The sequence below is a fragment of the Tachysurus fulvidraco genome, chromosome 23 (genome assembly GCF_022655615.1).
Source record: "Tachysurus fulvidraco isolate hzauxx_2018 chromosome 23, HZAU_PFXX_2.0, whole genome shotgun sequence".
Taxonomy (NCBI): domain Eukaryota; kingdom Metazoa; phylum Chordata; class Actinopteri; order Siluriformes; family Bagridae; genus Tachysurus; species Tachysurus fulvidraco.
In genome coordinates, this window is record NC_062540.1 from 15,584,011 (window position 1) to 15,606,798 (window position 22,788).

The window sequence follows — 22,788 nt, forward strand, 5'->3', positions numbered from 1 at the left end:
TCACCCACTTATAGTCATGATTCTCACAGTATTGTGTTCTTAATGCAGTTTCTATTTTCACTCTACTTTCCACTTCCTGTGGCATTCAGTTTGATTTTAGTCAGATTCCATTTCATTAGCAAACCTGTACTTACTGAATGCTTTACAAAGTAATTTAATACTAGTTAATACTAACTGATTTGAAGGATCAAATGGCAATTTTTTAGATTTTAGTTTTCTAGTTTTAAATGAACTAACCCAGAACCAATAATGTCATATACCAGTCTGTTTTTGACACACAGCTTTTGACATGAACTTCAACAAAAAAACAAATAAACAAATAAATAAATAAATAAATAAATAAAAAATCCAGAGAATAAACTGGGTGTTTTGATTTATATAGAGTATACTCACTGCTAATTAGCCTTTTAGCTAGCAGCCCATATGCTAAATAGAATTTGTTCATATATATTTGTAAACACACACTCTTTCCTAAACAGCCTTTTCTTTTAAATTAGCCTTTACCATGTAATTTTAAATCATTATAAAAAAGTATATTCATTGTTTAATATATTTTATTAAATGAATGATCTATAAATACACGTGATTATGCAATCTGAATATGTCCTCATCACACATAAATAGCCAGCTAGCTAATATATCTCACAACTGGGACTGGATAATAACTGAATTTTAGTACATTGTCTTTGATAATGTAATTGTTATATTCTCAACATTTTATTGACCATAGCAAAAACTATTAGCATATCAGTCACAGTTGCAATGTTGTTTATTACATGTTAAACATTTATTACAATAAGCTCAATTAGCTTGTATTTTTGACAGGTAAACCCAATTAGGATTTTGCTTCTGAGTTTTGATTTGCTATGGATTTATTTTATTATTTGAGGAACCAGAAAGTACTATGAACATAATCCATGTTTAGGTTTAATGATGAACATAATCCATGAACTGATAATATGTACTGATAATATACATAATCCATGAACATGTTTATGTATATTATCAGTACATACACTGTATATTTCTTGATTTCTTACTATACTTATGCACATACCACATGGCATAACTTTATTTATTGTTGTACATATACTGACATATTTATATGCAGTTTTTTCCCCCTATTATTTGATCTTCTTTAGATGCTAAACAGCATTTCATTGATTATGTACCTGTACTATACAATGACAATAAAGTTCTATTTATCTGTCTGTCTGTCTGTCTGTCTGTCTGTCTGTCTGTCTGTCTGTCTGTCTGTCTGTCTGTAATACATGGCAGGGGGTGGTGTGATGCAGCACAACATGCAAGTGGTGTGCCACGACCTCCCTGAAGTGCATTATTTTTGTTTAACAGCATGGTCTGGAGTATAGTATTCCACTTAGACCACAGTGATTTGCCAGTGATTAGAATGTTTAATATATTAATGAATAGCAAGTCAAACATTTTAATGGTAAATGGTTAGATTTAAACTCATGACATGTCTGAGAGACAAATTAGTTCCTGGTGATGCTCACAGAAAGTTATAGATGCAATTGACAGTCGTTCTCTCTCTCTTTCTCTCTCTGTGTCAAAATTAGAAAAATTTACAAAAGAGAAAATTTAAACTCCATTGTATTAAAAACTTTCCCATGCTGGGAAACTGACCGTTACAAAGCGATTACAACTATTTTTAACAAAACTAACAAAAATGTAAAATAAATCCTCCTAAAAATATATACAATATCACGTCACAATATCAAGGGTTATATGTTTTACTCGTTAAACCACAATACTTTGTTACATGTTTTGTTATTAGCCTTTATATGGAGCGTTCGTGGTACAAATTGCTGTAAACAAGCAGTTACTATATAAACAATAATGTATTACAACCTAATTAAACCTAATATTAACCTAAAGTTCGTGATAGAGATGGAACTTATTTCTGAGTTGTGCTGTTAGCTGAAAATGATGTGGTATGTAATGATAATCAGCCCATATAGAAAAATGACATCTTTGAGTGCTGCCATATTAGAAGCCACGCTCATATTCATATACTGTATATATGTCACTGATGTTTAGGACACGCCCTCTTTGAGCAGGTTAAGGTCCCGGGTCAGTGCAGATGAATCCGTTCCGGATTTTCCGCCTCACAGCCGCTCTCTGTGAAATTCAATTAATGACTCCGCTTCCCAGTTCTCTCTCCAGGGCACATCTTCCGCCCCGCTCGCCCTCTGCTAGAAATAGGAAAATGCTATAATAACACACACATCACAAGAAAAAAAATGAAGCAACTTTGATCACGCATGCTCCCTTTAACGTCCACCTCTTTTCCCCCCCACAACATTTCTCCTAAGTTGGAAAGTGAAGGAAAGCCCCAGTGAAGTGCTGAACACAGGTAAGACTTTTATTTCCAACCATCGACTAACTGTTCTGATCACTTCTTCCTCTTCTTTTTCTTCTTCTTTTTCTTCTTTTTCTTCTCGTTAAAAAAGTGCAAAGTTTAATATCCCCATGTGATCTTTAGTGCACGAGAGCCACATAATGTTATTTAGTTATTATTGCGTTTAAATATGTTTGCACAGAGACCGGCGCTCATTACAGTGTGTAAGCCTTACACACACACACACACACACACACACACACACACACACACACACACACACACACACACACACACACACACACACACACACTCACACACACTCACACACGCACTCACATACGCACACGCACTCTCACACACACACACACACACACACACACACACACACACACACACACACACACACACAGAAGTCACTCTGAACCTGTCGGCTTTTGGGAGCTGGAAGTTAAAGCCGTGCACGCTGTTTAAAAAACAAAACAATTAAAACAGTTTCTAATTATAAGCTTTTTTACCATAATGATGCATTATTAATTATGGATAACGCACGCGCGCTAACGCACGTGCCTGGTAAAAAGTTGTTATAGCGATGTACTTGTTGTCTTCGTTTAAAATCATGACAGAACACCGTGTTAGATCATGGGCAGCATGTTTTATAGGCGTGTTATGGCTCCTGGATGTGATTATGAGAGTTTTTAGACTTTACCTGGTCGTGTCGCGGAACAGCAGGTGATGCGGTGCGAAGTGAAAGCGGGTGTGAAAAGAAGTTTCACATGCAACAATAACAAGAGAAACAGAACAGAAAGGTGACAATCTGTCATGTGCAACTCTAACTCTTTTAGAACTGCGTTATTAAAGCTTATAAACGTGCATAACATGTAGTCAAGTTGAATATAGTGTTACATAAGCTATAGGAGCTGCAAGCTGTTGTTGTTGTTGCTGTTGTTGTTGTTGTTGATGCTGTTGTTGAAGCGCGAGACGCAGCTCGACTTTCCGTGTGCAGTTATCACATCTCCCAGCGCGCGAGGACAGCTGAGGGCTCGTGACACTTTGTGACAGTTGTTGAGTACGATCCGTTTTTATACTCGCGATATTAGCGCCCTTTAGCAAACCGGCCAAATTCGACCTGAATGAGAATTATACGTCGTGGTCGCACCTTTTTTAAATTATTTTTTGTATTATTATTACTTTACATTTCGTCCGGTCGAGTGTGGCGTGTGTGCGCGCGCGTGTGAATGAGCCCGCGCGCTCTGTATCCGCCTGCACACACACACACACACACACACACACACACACACACACACACACACACACACACACACACACACACACACACACACACAGTGTCCGAATAGCCTAGTAGTCCCTTTGAGGTTTCTAAAGTTAGCGTGCTAAGCTGTTTACACACACACACACACACACACACACACACACACACACACACACACACACACACACACACACACACACACACACAAACACACTCTTTAGTACAGTAGTAGGATTTAATTTCTCCTCATCAGAAAATATCCTGCTTTAACAGTTCATAAATAAAGAGCAGTAGCTCTTAGTTCTGCTGCTTTTAGATTGATTTATATAACATCAGATTACAGTTGGTTTACAGCATTTGACACACACACACACACACACACACACACACACACACACACACACACACACACACACACACACACACACACACACACAATGTCTATGATAAAAAGAATGACATACTAATATCAGGCTTTGACGACTGATTAGATACATGCGTAAAAGATGGCTTCCACATGCCACTTATCCATCATCATTCGTTGTTTGTTATTTATTCATTTATTGGTTGTAATGAATTGATTTATTTACTGCAAATTCATATTTATTTGTTTGTTTGGTGACTATACCGCATTTATTTATTTACTGCTCATTATTGTTACATTTGCTACAATACATTTACTTATTTATTACTCATCTGGTGTTATTTATTTATTTATTTGCTCCGGTGCATTTGTTCCCACACTCCTCGTGTGCTCCGACGCAGAGAAGAGAATCTGCATTTGAATTAAAAAAAAAATAAAATAAATAATACTTTTGTTTTTTTTTTATTTGCTGACAATTATTACAAATAAAGTCTGTTTTCTACACTATGTGTTCTCATAACCTTATATAACCCTTTAAATATATAAGTAATATTTATACCATACATAGTCGGTAAATATGAGCAGTCTGTATGGGTTTTTTTGTGCGCAAAATTTGCCACAAGTTGAAGACAACAAAGAGTCAGAAAAGATCATGGGCTCTTTAAACCCTGGGGTGTGCTTATTCTCGCCGGATCTTCCTTCTTTGCTAATTATTGTGTTGTTTTCAGAGCAAATATGTCATATCCATGGCGACCAGGCAGGTTTATTGTCTTTCTCATGCAATGGCTCACATAAGTAATTAATTACTCTCTCTCTCTCTCTCTCTCTCTCTCTCTCTCTCTCTCTCTCTCTCTCTCTCTCTTCAGTTAAACCAATCATTCGGGGAAAGCCATCTCATATTTAAAATGCCTGTGGTATCAAGGTGAAGGTAAAGACAAATCATATTTTCAATCATAGATAAATCATTATTATTTAAATTGTTTCCCCTTAAATGGCTTTTGCACATTATTAGCAATAGGTTTCATTTTATTTGTCTGCATTTTGCTAAGTGAAACAGAGAAACAGTACTGTGTGTTTGTACTTGTGTGTCATTCTCATGCATCTGGGGCTGCTTTTCTTTCCCAAAGTCATCAAGCATGAATTCTACACGGGCATTACGATTTAAAATGTGTGTTTGGACAGAATTCAGGTCTATTAGTTAAATTCAGCCACCGAGTAATCAGAGCTTTGCTTTGCGCTCGGTGATTATCGACAGGCCGCATGTTACAGTTGATTAGTGTGTGTGACTTGTGGTGTTTGTGCCGCAGTGAGTGGCTGTGGAATGTAGCGGCATGTGGCTCGTGTCTGAAGGTGTGCTTCCATCTGGACAGCCAGCCATCTCACACTGGCCCGAGCACTTGTACAGGTGCTCAGCTGTCTCCGTGTTGATGAAGCACTGTCATGCCCATCTGTCACTTATTTTCTTCCCGTCACACTTCCTCCCCTCTTCTCCTCTCCCTCCCTTTGTACCTGAATCAAGAGGATGCAGGGCCTCGCTGTCAATTATGAAATTGCTTATAAATGACATCTCAGGGAATCTGGAAGCAAACTGTGAATATATTTTAGATAACAGACACTGTATAGATTTTATAGCACACAATGCACAGATGTTGCCCATGACCGGTGAGAAAAAAAAAAAACGTCGGAAATGTTCCCGACATGATCTTATAGCAGAGTACGATGGAATTGCTTTAGCATTGCTGAAATGGCTACTGTTATTTATTTATTTATTTATTTATTTATTTATTTATTTATTTATTTATTTATATCCATTTCCATATAAGATGTAGAATTTCTTCCTTTATTCCTTTTATCTGTCATGTAGACATTATTAGATAGTTTGGGAGTCGAACACAAGAACCTGATATTGTTATACAGTAGATAATACTGTAAGAATGTCTGACGTCTCAGGTATCGTGTCCGGTTTTATGAAATCTGTATTGAGTCACAGATTAAATAATACTTTTGTTGCTTGTCCGTATAGATTATATACATCTTTTTCCACTCTGGCAGTCGCCTCGGACGCTCACGGCTTAAGTGATCTTTTTTTTCCTGCCTTTTTATCTGACCTTCGGCCCTGGCTCTGCGAATACACACTCGTAATTCCACACTATACCTGACACAAGTTGAGATGTAGTGTAATTGCTTTTTCATACCTCCACTTTGTAAACTGCACAATGTAATGATTTGGTATCTGTATTCACACCATCGCGGGTCGTGTAAAATCTACCGCTCTTGACGTAGGAGCAAGCCGGGCCTCATGTTTGTTTAATCATCGTTATTATTTTTATTTTAGTGCAGGGGAAATGTCCTCTTTGCATGCTTGATCAACCTGTGGAGAAATCCAATATAATTGAGGTTCAAGGTGAATTGCATCCCGAGCGCTTCCCCTTAACCGAAAGGCAGGGATGGGGAATCTTGAGCAAAATAAACAAATCATGGCGACAACTGTAATATAGGGTTGATTTTGAAGGCATGAAATAAGTATCGATTTAAGCCTTCACTTCATAGATAAAAATGGCCATTTTGGTAATTTGTCCAAGGCTCTTTCGATATGAGAGAGAGAGAGAAAGAGAGAGAGAGAGAGAAAGAGAGAGAAAGAGAGGGGGGGTGGATAGAGGGAGCGACAGGGACAGAGAGAGGGAGAGACAGAGAGATAGAAGCAAGGGGAGGGAGGATAGGAGACCGGGCTAACAAGACAGAGAAAGGGACATGCTGCCCCTTTCCGAGCTCATTATCATTCTTAATAAGTCTTAAGGAAAGAAGGAGCACTGAGTGTAAATGCAAGGTAATCCTAACACTGGCCAAGGTTAGCAGGGACACTAGCACATGCGCCGTTCTCCTGCGCAGGGAATTTGCAGAAACTCTGGCTTCCGTAATGAAGCGAAGCTTTCTGTAAACGTGTAGTGACAGAAAATTAAACAGGCTGTAAAATATTGAACGCACGCCCCCATTTCAACCTGCAGTCTCAATCCGGAAAAATAGCAGTAAGTTCTGAAAAAATTTCAGAACATCCGGTCGTTGAAATAGATTTATTTCTCATTTGGATTATTTTGGTTGGATTTTTTTTTTCTGTTGCAATATAAAGCATGCAGTAAGAAAGAGAAGAGCGTGCATGTGTGTTAGCAGAGCAGGAACGAACAGTGACTGGGTTGTGGCGTTTGTGCAGTCGTTTATGCTGCCAGGTATTTATTACGATTGCGCGAAGATTAAGCGATCGCGCGAGCAAAGCCGTGTTTAGCTTACGAGTAAGTTTAGTGAATTATCACGCTGAGGTGGTTGACTAGTTCAGAGGGATTTAGAGCATGTGGACAGATATACAGTGACAAATTTACAGTGGCACATTTGTATTACTGATGTTTGTCTCTGTGTTATTGTCTTTCTTTCTTTCTTTCTTTCTTTCTTTCTTTCTTTCTTTCTTTCTTTCTTTCTTTCTTTCTTTCTTTCTTTCTTTCTTTACCTCTTGAGATAAGTTTATTTTCCTCTCACACACTACATTACTTTCACGCCGTGTCAGCTTACACTTTATACGCTGTGTTCTATTCCTATTTTTCTTAGTCTGTGCATTTTAGAAGCTCGGCTGATTTAGTGTTTTAAGGCAGCCCAGCTTTTGAGAAGTGTATAGTGATGTACTGCAGACGCCGCTGCATTTCTAATCAGTCCACATCTGAATAATACACAATTATGCACCGCGGCAAACAAATGCGCAACAGAGGCAGATCTCCGAAAAGGAGCTGCCCTTTGTCTGGTTCGTAGTCGCACCGTGTCTGCGTCTGTGTGTCACTGTAAAGATGATTTACATCCAAACAGATGTTCGGAGCCTTCAGCATAGGCCATTTGTTCTATTTTCTGCCCTTTCAGAGGTTATAAGTGAAACACAGAACACCCCCATCCCCTTACTCCACCACAAACCCACCCACACACACACACACACACACACACACACACACACACGCCTTGTTTATGGCGCTGTTATTTTTCCGGCTCTCAGATGGAAAGTGTTGAGGAAGCTTTGGAGACGAGCCTTTGGGACTTGCAGGTTGGTGAGATTACATCATAGCAGGCACCTGTAGGAGCATCTTTTTTCCCCCGTTGTATTTCCTGGCTCAGCTTTGGATGGCAACGTGCAGCCGTGCCCCCCCAAGGGATGAGTCGGGTGGCACAGAGCCATCGTCATGGTGATCAGAGCCCAGAACCTGCACAAAGCAGTCCATTGTGACTGGCATGCGTTGAGGTGAGAGGAACAAAATGTCACAGCAACGGCCTCTTCTTTTTTCCTTTTGCTTGTTTTTGTCTTGAAGGCCCAGTGGGGTTTGTTTAGCCTTTGATTCATCTGTGCCTCGGTCTGCTAAACGAGCTGTTTGTGATATCGCTTAATTGCCTCTTTTAAGTCTTCCGTTTTGGGTTGGCGAGCATGCTCTTGTGCGGGATAAGCAGTGCTCAAAACCAGGTGGAAGTGCGATGCCGATTTGCATCAGAAGTCGGCTTGTCAACACGGAGCCTTGTGGGAAAATACGGAGAAAGCGGTTTTAAAAAAAAGCCACTTTTAAGAGCAACACTGTTATTTGCTTTAGAACTCACTGGCCACATTAATAGGAACACCTTTACAATTATCTGATAAGTCAATCATGTGGCAGCCTTGCAATACATCACATCCAGGGTTCTAAGGGTTAATACAAAATCTTCTTCCAGTCAACTCCCTCCATAGGTTCAGGTAGAGAAGATAAATCTCTACAGAAATCTTTCTACAGAGAAACACATGTACCTTTTGTCAATTCCTGCAATTATTCAATCAGCCAGTCATGTTGCAGCAGCACACTGTGTAAGATCACACAGATACAAGTCAAGGGTTCAGTTAATGTTCACATCAAACAACCAAATGATGGAAATGTGATCTGAGTGACTTTGCCGGGTCTGAGTGTTTCAGAAATGGCTGGTATCCTGATAAAGAGTGGCCTTCTCGTTTGGACCTTTTCCTCAGCCCTTTCTTCTCGACAAGGCGTTCGTGTTACCAGAGCTGCCACTCACAGGATGTTTTTTATTTTTTGCACCACTCAGTATAACCTTTACGTTTCTAGCCGTTACGGAAATACTCAAACCATCCCATCTGGTTTTCCTCATGTTGATGTTTTATGTGAACAATAACTCAAACTCTTGACCTGTATCTGTATCTTTTTTTCGTCACTGACTGATGCATGAACTTGCAAGTGTACACGTGTTCCTAATAAAGTGGTCAGCGGGTGTATGTAAATAAAGCTGGTGGTTGAATAAATTGTGTACATGTGTATCAGAATTGTATTTAAACATAAAGATAGAGATAACATATCTACATAGAATTATACAAAAGAATATAATTCTACAGATAAATAATATAAACATAAAGGAATTAAATGGAAGTGACACACATTTTTTTTTTATCCCTTTGCCCAGACTGTGTACATTGGGTTATTGTCCACTAGGGGCAGTATGTAGACTAGGTTTAGCTGATGAGAACCCCTTGAGCTGGAACTCAATCCTTTCTGGTTTACGCTTCACACTCACTAGGAGAATGTTCACCCGGTTCTCCGAGCGGCTGTCAGACAGTTGAAACGGTGCTGTAAAGTAAAGTATTAGCTCCCGTCTGTCCGTGGTGTATCACAGGTTGCGTGGTGTTGCGCTGAGGCGTGGAGGAGTGTTTATTTTATGGTAATTGATGCCGGTGTGGTAGGTGACATACGGTGGGGTGTGACAGGCAGGGCGTTAGGGCCGTGGCCACGGGGCAGGTCAGGGAAAGGGGCTGCTCTTCCTCTCAACCCTCAGGAGCAGGCAGGCCGCTGTGGCTGACAGGCTCAGTGTTGAGTTTGGCCTCCGGTGCAGCGCAGGGGCCGCAGCTCAGCCTCACACTGCAGCCGAGCCATCACGCTCTGTACACATGCTGCCAACAGTGTGGCAATTACTACTGCTGCTACTGCTATACTGTACACACACACACACACACACACACACACACACACACACACACACACACACACACACACACACACACACACACACACACATAAACTCCAGATCTCATCTATCACCGCAAGTTCTTTCTTTCTTTCTTTCTTTCTTTCTTTCTTTCTTTCTTTCTTTCTTTCTTTCTTTTTTCTTGTCTTTGATATCCCTGGTATCTCATTTTGCCTTTTTTAACATCACTCTAAGGAATCTCTCCTCTCCTGCATCTTTTGTTCTTTCTTTTGTTCAACTTTCTCTCTCTCTCTCTCTCTCTCTCTCTCTCTCTCTCTCTCTCTCTCGCTCTCTGCCTTATATATTTTCTTTCTTTCTTTCTTTCTTTCTTTCTTTCTTTCTTTCTTTCTTTCTTTCTTTTGTCCAACTTTCTCTCTCTCTCTCTCTCTCTCTCTCTCTCTCGCTCTCTTTCTCTTTCTCTCTCTTTCTCTGTCCTTTTTCTTTCTTTCTTTCTTTCTTTCTTTCTTTCTTTCTTTTGTCCAACTTTCTCTCTCTCTCTCTCTCTCTCTCTCTCTCTCTCTCTCTCTCTCTCTCTGCCTTTATATATTTTGTCTGTCTTAGAAATCTTTCTTTCTTTCTTTTTGAATTGTATAAAAATCTTCTCTCCATATCTTTCCTCTCCTCTCCTTTTCATCTTTTTTTCTTTCTTTTGTCCAACACTCTCTCTCTCTCTCTCTCTCTCTCTCTCTCTCTCTCTCTCCCTCCCCTCTCACATGCACTGCGTTTGTTTATTAATTCATTAGGATTTGAAAGTGCCCCTTAACATTTAATTTTAAACCATTAAAATAATCTATGTTAATAATAAATTGTTTATTCTGGGTTTTAATGCCCAGGAAACCACTAAAAATGGCCCAAGAACAATTTTAAACCTTCATCCTCATTACAAATGCCAGAGTTTATGAATATGCATTCCTTTATATGAATATGCAAATTAGCAATACCTTCATGTTCTGCATTTGCAGCTAGCACAGTGTATGAAACTGGCATGAAACTGGCATGTTAGTCAGATTTGTTTGCCTTGTCTTATTTTCTAAACAGACTAAATCAGATTTCTGAGTTCAGGGCTACTTTAGTGCTGCTTGCAAAAGGTGCGTTGATGTTTCTGCTGACTTATCAGACATTTTTAGTCAGCGTAAAGAAATTAATTATTTTATCGCCACAAATTTGATATAAAATGTTGGCTTTCAATGTGGTTCCCTCTGTTGGAAAATTCTACATTGAATTTTAGTGGTTGAACCAACAGTGGCAGCTTGTCAGTGCTGGGGCTTGAACCCAGTTCCTCCTGTTAATTACCTAGTGCTTTAACCGCTCTATGAATCTTTTCTATGAAAATATTTGCCCCTAGTGTGCTAGGTAAAAACAGAAAACTCCAAAAAAAAACCATACAAATTCTTTAATCCCTGAGTGTCTACTTCCATACGAGCCATTAACCACCACTGTAGACTGTGACAGGACAAAGACATTCAGTGCTCAACACGGACACAACCAAAACAGGCTTGAATTCCATTTTTCTCTTGGTAAAAAGGGTTTCTTTGGCTAGTTAATGACCCTAGGCTTCTGTTTTCTGAAAAGAAAACTTCACCGTCACCTTGCCGGAGGAAACATTTCTTTTTAGTATTGTGCGGTATTGTTAGACTCACAGCCGGTCTGTTGTGTTCCCTCTGGACACCTCGTGCGTTTATTCCCCCTTGAAGAAGACCACCGCCGCTGCATAGCGTTTCTCAATCAGCCTTCTGCGCTAATTCCACTTCAGAATTCCACTTGGCATGCTGAGTAAATAAAATTTTCAGCATTTATTAGAATCCAGCTCTGCCAGAAGGGATTCCTCTCCTCTCCTATAATAATTAACAAATTGATTAGGAGAACTTCAGCACACCTCCTCAGCTCTTATCTCCTCGTTCTAGGACAATATTGCCGTGCCTTGGGACGGAGTAAATATTTTAAAGATGGCGGAAACCCTGAGCGAATCTCATTAACGGCTGTGGGACGCCGCAGCCGTCCCCTTACCGTCGTACCAGCCAATTTACTAAACTGTGATTAAAGAACTTTTGGATTATTTAAAAACTTGCAGCGGTCCTATGGGTTCGCCCATGCCACCGAGGACCTCTCTGTGCTTTTGGTTTGCTTTTTCTTTCATATATATCTATTTTTTTTTTTTGTAAATCTCTACTCCACGTTCTTTTGTCATCTCCCTTCAGATCGATTAATAACTCACTGGAGCGAAAGGGCTTTGAAAGCACTGGTCATTCTGGGATGCATCATGCAAAACATGACAAAGATCTCTCTTTTATGTAGAAATGCTAATTAAATCTTTAGCCCCACCCCGGCGCTGCAGCGGCACAGACTTGGTAGCAATTTGGCAGCTAATCAAATTGCATTTTAAATGGAGCCGTTTAAAGACGACTGCAGACTGCTCTCAGGAAGACACACTGGTGTAAATTAAGTCAGAATACGCCACCGTTTTTGTAGAGAGGAACAATAAAACACAATCCGCATCTCGACTGTCTTGCGGGCTTAAGTAAAGCGTCAACTTACAGTATTTGATTTGCTGTTTTAATTAGTTAAAAGGAACACAGGTATACAATCAGGCATGTGTTTGTGGTGAGAGGCAAGAAAACTATTTTTTCTTTTAATTACATCGCCTCAGTTGTGCTTGCGCATGTCCTTGCAATTTAACTAACTGAAAAAAAAATATGAAATGCACAAATAACAGGCTGTTAGATTGGCAAAAGGAGGTGGCAATGTGGAAATGATTCATCACTCCTAATTTGAGATTAAAGCCTGCTTGAAAAGGCAAAGGCTTCTGAAAAATCTTGTCAACAAACTACGGTTGATTACAAAAAAAAAATAAAAAATCAACAAAGAAATCGAAGCTGTCCTCACACATTTGATATACATCATTAAGTTCCTTGTAGCCAATCAAATTGCCCATTCACCCGGCATACCAGAACATATTAGTGACGTCTCGTTAGCAGAAAACAGATAACTGAGGGAAAAAAAACGAGGGAGCAGCCTGGAGCTGTTTGTCAAGCCGAACGTCTAGAAAGGGAAATTCTTCTGAAATGAAATGAGATGTCTGTTTTCTGGCCTGTTCGCTCTCTCTGCCATAACACGGCTGCAGGCTCTTTCCTCGCCTCTTTTTCTCAGTAAATGTTTGTTATTCCGCTTTCTCTACAACATTTAACTAGGGATTAATAAAAAATAACCCTTGAGATATTTTTGGTTTTTTTTTGTTGCTGCTGTTGTAAACTTCTCTCTAACATGTGTCTGATAGTATACCGAGACCCTGAACCTATGTGTCCTAGCAGCAGGGTAGTATTTTGTTTAGAGAGTGTAATATAGATTAGAAGAACATACTTCATTATGTGGCTCTGGATAAGTGTGAAAGTAAAAGTGGAAAGTTGTTTATGTAAGGAATAAAACACAGCGGGACGATGTGATGTGGCAGGACGACGAGATCAGCTACAGTTCCGTCCTGAACTCATCTGTCCTGATTTGTCAACATGGACAGTTTTTTATTTATTCACGAGCATCAAGCACATCAGCCTTTAATTTAGCCAAAGCTTTTCATCTACCAAGACACCAAACAGTACAAAAGAAGGTCGTCTGTCCAGAGGATTTTCCTGTTACACTTACAGTGAGCGCCGACACTGGAGACTCCTTCCATGAATGTTAAATAAACATCTCCTTACCGAACACCTCACCGTATCAACCACATGTTCTTTGTTCAACAAACACACATTTTACATCTGTTTCACATCTGTTCATTATTAGTGTCAGGTTATGTGGAGCATCTGCGATATAAGACCCTGTGATCGTTGCTGTTATAAAACCAATAATATATTAGAATACGTGCACATGACTTACTACCAGCATGACAGACGGATAGATAGATAGATAGATAGAGAGAGAGAGAGAGAGAGAGAGAGAGAGAGAGAGAGAGAGAGAGAATTGGTGAAATATAAGCAGATATATAGAGATAGAGATTGACAGATGGATGGATAGACAGATAGTGTGAGAGAGTGGGGGAGAGATAGACAGGTATGGAGATAGACAGACAGATAGATAGATAGATAGATAGATAGATAGATAGATAGATAGATAGATAGATAGATAGATAGATAGATAGAGTGAGGGAGAGATAGATAGAAAGATAGAAAGATAGACAGACAGACAGACAGACAGATAGATCGATAGAATGGGAGCAAGATGGGTAGATATGGAGATAGATAAATAGAGAGAAAGGAAAATAGATAGAGATAGTTGGACGGATATATGGATGTACAGATAGATAGGGTGAGAGTGGGGGACAGACAGAGAGGAGAGATGAAGAGAGAGAGAGCGAGAGAGACAGACAGACAGACAGATATATAGAGAGATAGATAGATAGATAGATAGATAGATAGATAGAGTGAGGGAGAGATAGATAGAAAGATAGAAAGATAGACAGACAGACAGACAGACAGACAGATAGATCGATAGAATGGGAGCAAGATGGGTAGATATGGAGATAGATAAATAGAGAGAAAGGAAAATAGATAGAGATAGTTGGACGGATATATGGATGTACAGATAGATAGGGTGAGAGTGGGGGACAGACAGAGAGGAGAGATGAAGAGAGAGAGAGCGAGAGAGACAGACAGACAGACAGATATATAGATAGATAGATAGATAGATAGATAGATAGATAGATAGATAGATAGATAGATAGATAGATAGATAGATAGATGTTACAGCAGATTAACACTCAGATTAAGAGCAGATACACAAACACACACTGAACATTAAATAAAGATACACACAACTTTCACCATAATAACACATCCCCATCCAGCTATAGCCAGTGGCTCTGTTCTACAAAATGAATCAGCAGGTTGAGAGCAATCGCTGGGGTTTAATTTAAGATCAGGAATGTTGAGAAAGATGAACAGTGTGAGATAGAAGATACTCAGAACACGATGCGTGATATAAAAAGGCCATTTAGTAATAACACTGGTATCATCAGCACTACAGAGATTCTGAGCTACATTAATAAATGTTCTTTATTTTTATATCTTTAAACTGTTCACATCATTGATATCGTGAGAAGACAGTTATCCTGGATGACGTAATCTTATCCATCCGCTTGATCCTGCTTCGCAGTAATAGCTCTTACACGATCAGCTTAAAATTCAGTTAAGAATCTTGATAAGTGGTAAATGAATAGATTTCAAACCCACATTAACACGAAGTATATTGGATTCTAACAGTAGGTGGTTGTGTTAGCAATTCTGATCAGCCATTATTCTCAATAGTCCATGTCCATAAAAGGTGCAGCCACAATTTCTTATTTGATAACTAGTTAATGAATCCTCTTCTTTTTTTATTTATTTCTTTGTTTGTTTGTTTGTTTGTTTATTTATTTTTCTGGATATGAGATGAGGAGATCTATAACACCGAGGCCTGGCGTGTTCGTCACAGCATGGCACTCACAACACACTAACCATAATTATGCTTTATCATGTGATCATTATGGGAAAAAAAAAAAAGAATGTACAAATACATTTTTGGTGTTTATTCTACAGCCGCACCCCAACAGCGTGCAGGATTTGACTTGGGTGGAGAAGAAGAATATGGGTGGGGAACATTTTCTTTTTGTCAACATAACCTGTCCTTTTAGTCACAGAAAGAACCAGCGTGACAAAAAAATAAATAAATAGTAATCGCTCTCGATGGTCGAGATCGAGAAGGTTCGGTATTCGTGAGCGTGTGATTATTTTAAATCTACAAAAGGTCTCTCTACTTTTAGAAAGAAGCGCTCTAGTTTTATTGGGATAAAGAAACTCTCAGGATCTCAGGAACAGCCTCTGCTGTCAGTCTCTTTGAAATCCACATTCCAAACACTCATGGCTCATGGCCTGCTCTTTAGCTGCTCTATTTTGGGTCTTGTGATAGTGTTATATAGTGCAGTATGTATGGAGACAGACAGGAAAGACGTGTTTGGCTTTGCGTCGAAAACGCAAAGTTTGTTTCGGGTCAGCCGTACAGTACCTCACTCCTGATTGGCTGCTGTAGGCAACGTACTGTAACTATTCTTTTTTAGATGTTGTTTTTGATTTCTCATCCTCACACAGCTGCAGTTTGGTTGCTGTCGCCGTTTCTGTATCGGTGAAAGGCTAGTCAGCACGAGGTCCTGTCACGTGACATTGATTCGCAAATATTGTCCCCGGGCTGATAGTGCAATGTTAATGAATGGATCAATGAAGTGGATCATGCCAGGCTGATAAATCTGTGGCACACCCCGTTTCACCCATGCTGGTCACGAACTCTCGTTTTCAGAAACATGCCTCTGACAAAATTACAGTTGTTATCTGGTTAGTGTTATACATTCCACATATTACTGGATTGTGTGCCTTTTGAAGCAGGTTTTAGAGGAGTTATCTTCGCAAATAAACACCCCTGATTTGGTGAAAGAGTTTAATTAAAGTTGGGTAAAGGAGACTTGGAAATAGTGTCTTTTTTCCATCTCGGCTATCATCCCGAAAAAAAAGAAAAAAGAAAAAAAAAAGACAATTAGTGTCTCAAGCTGCAAAAACAAAAAAAAACATAATTAGTTCTAACAAAAAGAATAATGAGTTTAAAAGGTTTTACATGAGATCCAAAAAAAAAAAAAAGGTTTGTGTGTGTGTTTGTGTGTGTGTGTGTGTGTTTTATAGAGCTAAATAATGTGCTAGGTTTGACCACTTCATGTTTGCTTTACTGTTCATTATCTCACTGGTTCGTTGCCAGTTCTAGGTAAGTTTTTGGGATCCTGTTATATTATGGGATGTGATTTCTAAATAATTGTTTGCTTTGCATGGTTGCTCTGCATATACCAGCCACACCCTGCGATATACCTTCAGGATATTTGATATAGACACAAAGAATTGCCCCAATGTCAAGCAGCAGGTGACTGGCACCTGCTAAGTGAAGCAGAGGCGAAAGAAAAAAAAGAACACTTCTTGTATTACAGCAGTTAGCACCATCAAAGATGTGACAGAAATCTAATCTGTGCTATTTATTTTGAAGTATCGTAATGGACACTTTGACTCACTGTTCTCCTCGGTTAAAGAGTCCTCTTCACTGAAGAACTATGATTGCAAATGAAATATGTTCATCATTCAGGTCAACTTTTTTTATTATTATTAATGAAAAGGCTACTGGAGACGGGTCGGGCGTCTTTACACGTGAGACGCGCGAACCATCCAGAGCGATTTCTTGTGTTTCTTGTGGTGACGAAGGAAAGAAGGGGGAAAAAAACAAACAAACCCTTGGCCCAACACGTGACCGTTTGCATGTCTCGAAGCCTTTAACAAATTCAGGCAAGCGATTGGCTACAGAGGATCATCAAACAAATTAATTGTTTCCCCTCTATGGTAAGAAGGTGCTACTCTCCCAAATTGAGTGCCTGCACTTGGTTATTGCACTTTAATAGCTTGCTCGCCAAACTAACCATATATTACGCCGTGTGCAGGCTCAGATCGGAGAAGATGAATAGGCTATTAATTAGAGTTGCGCTGAGAGGGCACAGGGGATAGACTACTCATAGCCCTGCAATCAGCGTCAACGGGGCCCTTCTCTCCGTACACCAGCCAGGCCACTGTCAGGTCAAAAGGCTCCACTTCTAACTCACACAACCCTAAGGACAAGTGAAAACATCTCAGCTAGCCAGGACATGACATGACTGAGCCACCTCAGGCTTTGCTCAGGCATCTGATTGTTCATAAAATATCAATCTTGATCGTTACACCGAGACGAAACTAGTCAACAGCGGACTCACGTACTGCTGACTTTAAATGAGAAAGTTATGGATAAAACATTTGACATCCCCGAGGATGATTTGCAGCTAAAAGGCTACTTTGGCTTCGTCGCAGTGACGCGCTTTCCGAATTAGCTTTTTATCACAATTAATTAAAGAAGTTGTTCCATCTTGTGCTCATCCTTGCGGGATAAATAAGTCAGAGCCCAGGATATATGTCCCTTTATTAGCTGCCATGATCTCGCTCGCATCTGTAGCTACGGAGCTGCCTGTGTTTGCTGCGACTTTACCGACGAGTTGTGCGCCATCAATCACACCGAGCGCTAGTTTTATGGCTCGTTTTGTTAAAAACCTCTTTTTTTTTAATGCAAGGTATCAGAGTTATGGCCTGTCTATGCAAATAAGGCAATTTTGACAGTTGGTTATTCATGCCATCGCCTTTTTAAACACTTAAAGGGAATAAATTCGTCGCTGACAGGCTGCTCTGAAATTGGCACTAAATATTATTAAATATTTTAACAAGTTCCTTGTAAATATGCCCTAAATGTTTGAATGATGGGCCGCAAGAAAAACGGCCTTGCATCAACTTATTAGAGGCAATAAACTGCCCATGATTTATGGCAGAACAACTTAGGACAGTGGATTTTTTTTTTTTTTTTTGGTTTCTTTTTGCCTATCTTATCCCGTTCGTCCTGACGTGCTCAGTAAACAGCTAAGCGTTGTTTAAAACCCGCTGATTTTTATAAGTCGTGATACATCAGGGAGAGACATGAACGGTCCGGACAGCCCATCAGTTAGACAATCACTCTGATGGTGTACTGTACATTATGGCTGTACTTTTAACATCTTTTAAAGTGCTCCTTATCTTTTTATTGTTAAATGCTTTAAATTTTGTGGTGCCACGAGTCACGAGCGATGACTTCGAAGGCGTGTTTTTGTGTTTATAGCAAAGTGTGAGTGTCCTGTTATGAGCACCAGTATGAAATCACTTTAATTGAACAGAGCACTATTTGAGATTAGTGTGAAGTGGCTAAGACATATATATATATGTCTATATATCTATATATATATATATCTCCAATGCAACAAAACTTTAAGTCTTGCCATGGTATTTTCATAGCTTACCTCATCAATATGTCCAAATCCTACTACCTGTTTCTATGGAGCCGAATGTTTACTGTACATAACAAATTTTTTTGGCTATCTATCCGAAAAGGCAGTTAGATGACTCAGAGCCGATTTTTTTTTCCCCAACTCATAGAATACAACGGCTTCAAAAAAAAAAAAAAAACTCAATGAAAAGCCGCCTTATTCCGCAGTGAACTTTGCCATGTAGGAACGGTTATCATTGTTTGTCTTTTTTATCTTTAATAAAGAGTTTTTGTGGTGGCCAAGGCTGCCCTCAGGCCTGCTGCTGGATCCAGGTGTGGGAAAAGGCCTGCAGTTTATCAGCCTGTAGTTCATGTTTCAGACACGACTCGTCCGTGCTCTCCAGATGTTTAATAAAGGCCTTCACTGCTCTGGACTCTTTATTTAATGGTTACATACAGTATAGCAAGTCAATAATCTGTTTTAAAAAAAAACAAGCAAATTGTATTTTCTAGAAATAGATTACGCGATATCGAAAACAGGAGCTCGGTTTGTGGTTTGTTATCTATTATTACAGACCTTTTGTAAAAGAAAAGGAGGAAAAAAGACGAATACAAAGGAATAATACAAAGGAATCTGTATGGCAGAGTGTTTCAGCTGAGAAGGCCAGTTTGTACAGATGGTTTAAATTGGCCTTATCTACCATTTTACAAGTCAAACGTGTAAATCAAAGGTGTCTCACACACACGCACACACACACACACACACACACACACACACACACACACACACACACACACACACACACACACACACAGAGTATATATACTGTATATAATTTGATCGAGTACAGTCGATTTACATAATACATAAAGATTCAAAAGAGCCTGCAAGTGATCATACAAAATACATGACACAACATTCTCCCTTTTTTCGTTAATATTTATTTATATTTTAGGAAAGTTTTTTTTTTTCTACCAAAATTATGGACAAGAATATTTTCGATAATTTCCATCCTCAGAAATATAATTAATGAATTAATTAAAACTACTCCATGAATTATGAACTTCATCAAATTAGTTATTGCATCAAAATACACAAACTGCTGAATAACGACATAAAACAAAAAGATTTAAAATGTCTTTAAAATATGAACATTTGATGATTCATAAATATGTACAGTGTACAATTTGAAGGAATGCGAATGAGGCAAAAAGCATCCATAGATAAGAGTTTTATAAAATCCTTTTTACTAGCATTTTATGTTCCATAACCTCCTCCCAAAAGTAGTCGATCCTAAAAAAAAAGTGTCTGAACTTTGGAAACTTGCCTTGATGTCAGTCTTGAACTTGTCCATATACACCATCAGCATGTTTTGCAAAAATAAAATGCATAAGGGTGCCAATATTTCTGGAGTCTATAAAGAACCTATAAAAGGTATCAGAAATGTAAAGGAATCATTTAAACGCTATGAGCTGTTTTCTGGAGTCACTGCTACCACCTGATAATGTTGCTAAAACAACGTGTCCTGAAGTGTTTTATTTCACAGCAATTTGTCAGCAATTACGGAATTACACAAGGACACGTCATCTCTTTTAGCCATTTCTAGTTACACTTAATATTGTGAAACAGCCATGAGACTAACATTAATTCCTGTTATATGTTATAACAGTAATAAGCAGCCGTTCCTTTTTCCAGCCTATCCTTTTTTCTCTTTTTGTTATGAATAGGATAAGAAAAGAAACTGAGAAACAATAAGATATCAGAATAAGTGCATTAACATAAACCTTAGTTAGTGTACAACTGGCTAATGGCAGATCTGTCCAATTAATCAACACCTTTCGACAAATAATATAATATATACAGTATATATTGACACAGCACAGAATATATACCCATATATATATACACAGTACAGACCAAAAGTTTGGACACACCTTCTCATTCAAAGAGTTTTCTTTATTTTCATGACTATGAAAATTGTACATTCACACTGAAGGCATCAAAACTATGAATTAACACGTGTGGAATTATATACGTACATAACAAAAAAGTGTGAAAAGAAAATGACCCCAAACACACCTCCAGGTTGTGTAAGGGCTATTTGACCATGAAGGAGAGTGATGGGGTGCTGCACCAGATGACCTGACCTCCACAGTCACCGGACCTGAACCCAATCGAGATGGTTTGGGGTGAGCTGGACAGCAGAGTGAAGGCAAAAGGGCCAACAAGTGCTAAGCATCTCTGGGAACTCCTTCAAGACTGTTGGAAGCCCATTTCAGGTGACGACCTCTTGAAGCTCATCAAGAGAATGCCAAGAGTGTGCAAAGCAGTAATCAAAGCAAAAGGTGGCTACTTTAAAGAACCTAGAATACGACATATTTTCAGTTGTTTCACACTTTTTTGTTATGTACGTAATAATTACACACGTAAAAATTCATAGTTTTGATGCCTTCAGTGTGAATCTACAATTTTCATAGTCATGAAAATTAAGAAAACTCTTTGAATGAGAAGGTGTGTCCAAACTTTTGGTCTGTACTGTATATATATTTGGTCTGTATATATATATAATTTTTTTTTGGTATATATTCTGTACTGTGTCAATATATATATATATATATAATTTTTTTTTGGTATATATTCTGTACTGTGTCAATATATATTTTGTATATATTATATATTTATATTATATATTATACATTATATATTTTGGTATATATTCTGTGCTGTGTCTATATATATATATATATTTTTTATTTTATTTTATTTTTGGTATATATTCTGTACTATGTATCGTTAACTCATGTATCATTAACTTGTTAACTCAGTTAATCATTATATCATTATTAAATATTAGTCTGTAATACATTTCTTCTCCTTCTTCACCTTTCAGCCATTTTCTCCTCTTAAGACTCTTAAAAGTCCTTCTCTCTACTCCTCACACGTTCTGACCTTAAGAGCTATTTTAAGGGTTAAGATGCTTTATGAATAACTTTTATCTTTATTGGGACCTTCTCTTTCTTTTTAAGGAGCAAAAGCCCACATTTCTTAGAATTTCCTACGAAATACGTCACTAGGAGAAATTCTTTCTTCCTCTTCGTTCCCTGAACTTTTTCATCCTGGATTTTAAGCATAACACTTTTACTGTATAATCGTTATCTACTGTAAGCCTCAACTCCGGAGCTGAGTTCCTCAGCATGCATGTCCGGGTTTGTCATTCCTGACAGCAACGAAGTGACGTCTAGCCCGTCAGCATAGTGCGCTTCAGCTTCCCTCTCTCCGCTCTCCTTCCTCTCTCTCTCCCAATCCTTCTGCAAGTTTTTCTGCCTGCTTGGCAGAATACGAGTGTCTTTTCGGCCCGGCTGTAACCTTGCCACCAGCTCCTGGGTGCTCCCCCACCCACGTCCGTGTTAAGACAGGAACAACGATGACTCAAGGCTCACAATGATGAGTGCACCTCGAGGGAAGAAAATAAAACTTGGGGTGTGGAGGAGAAGGAGGGTAAGCAGAGTGGCTTTAAAAGTGGCTGGATGTGAGGGGGGCTTTTGGTCTAAAAGCTCGGGCAGCTCTCGCCTCGCCTTATTCGATTAGGCTGTCTGTTCCACAGGAAGCGCTGAAAGGCACTGCTGATAGTATCGCTATGAGGAGCGCCACGCACAGACCCACAGACAGTTGCCAGTCCTCTGTTTTGAATGCCAAAGTGGTCTTCAATCTAGTTAGAGCCGGACTGGCGTATCTCATTCTCCCCAAACTCCCCCTCAGGTCCTGATTAGCAGGGTTAAATATAAGGAGCACTGTGTTGGTATTTCTGCGGTCACTCGTGTGCTGTGCACATTGCATTTTTACAAAAGTTATTTATCATCCGTCTGCCATATGCCTGGAAACTTTGTTTTTGTCTC

General features: G+C 39.1%; 2 long non-coding RNA genes across 3 annotated transcripts in view; one reads left to right on the forward strand and one right to left on the reverse strand.

The window, feature by feature from the left end:
- Positions 1-1,392: 1,392 nt before the first annotated feature.
- LOC113658219 lies at positions 1,393-3,682 on the reverse strand. Of its 2 annotated transcripts, none has more exons than XR_003444338.2 (2): positions 3,266-3,682; positions 1,393-2,210 (listed from the first exon to the last, which is right to left on the reverse strand). It is a non-coding gene; the product is annotated as an uncharacterized LOC113658219 (long non-coding RNA). The 2 variants fall into 2 exon arrangements; XR_007139296.1 differs by having other exon boundaries at positions 3,069-3,682.
- LOC113658218 overlaps positions 2,207-22,788 on the forward strand; it is a 58,848-nt gene continuing 38,266 nt past the window's right edge. The window contains exons 1-2 of the long non-coding RNA XR_007139297.1: positions 2,207-2,374; positions 4,863-4,924. This is a non-coding gene — a long non-coding RNA (uncharacterized LOC113658218). The remainder of the gene's footprint in view (positions 2,375-4,862; positions 4,925-22,788) is intronic.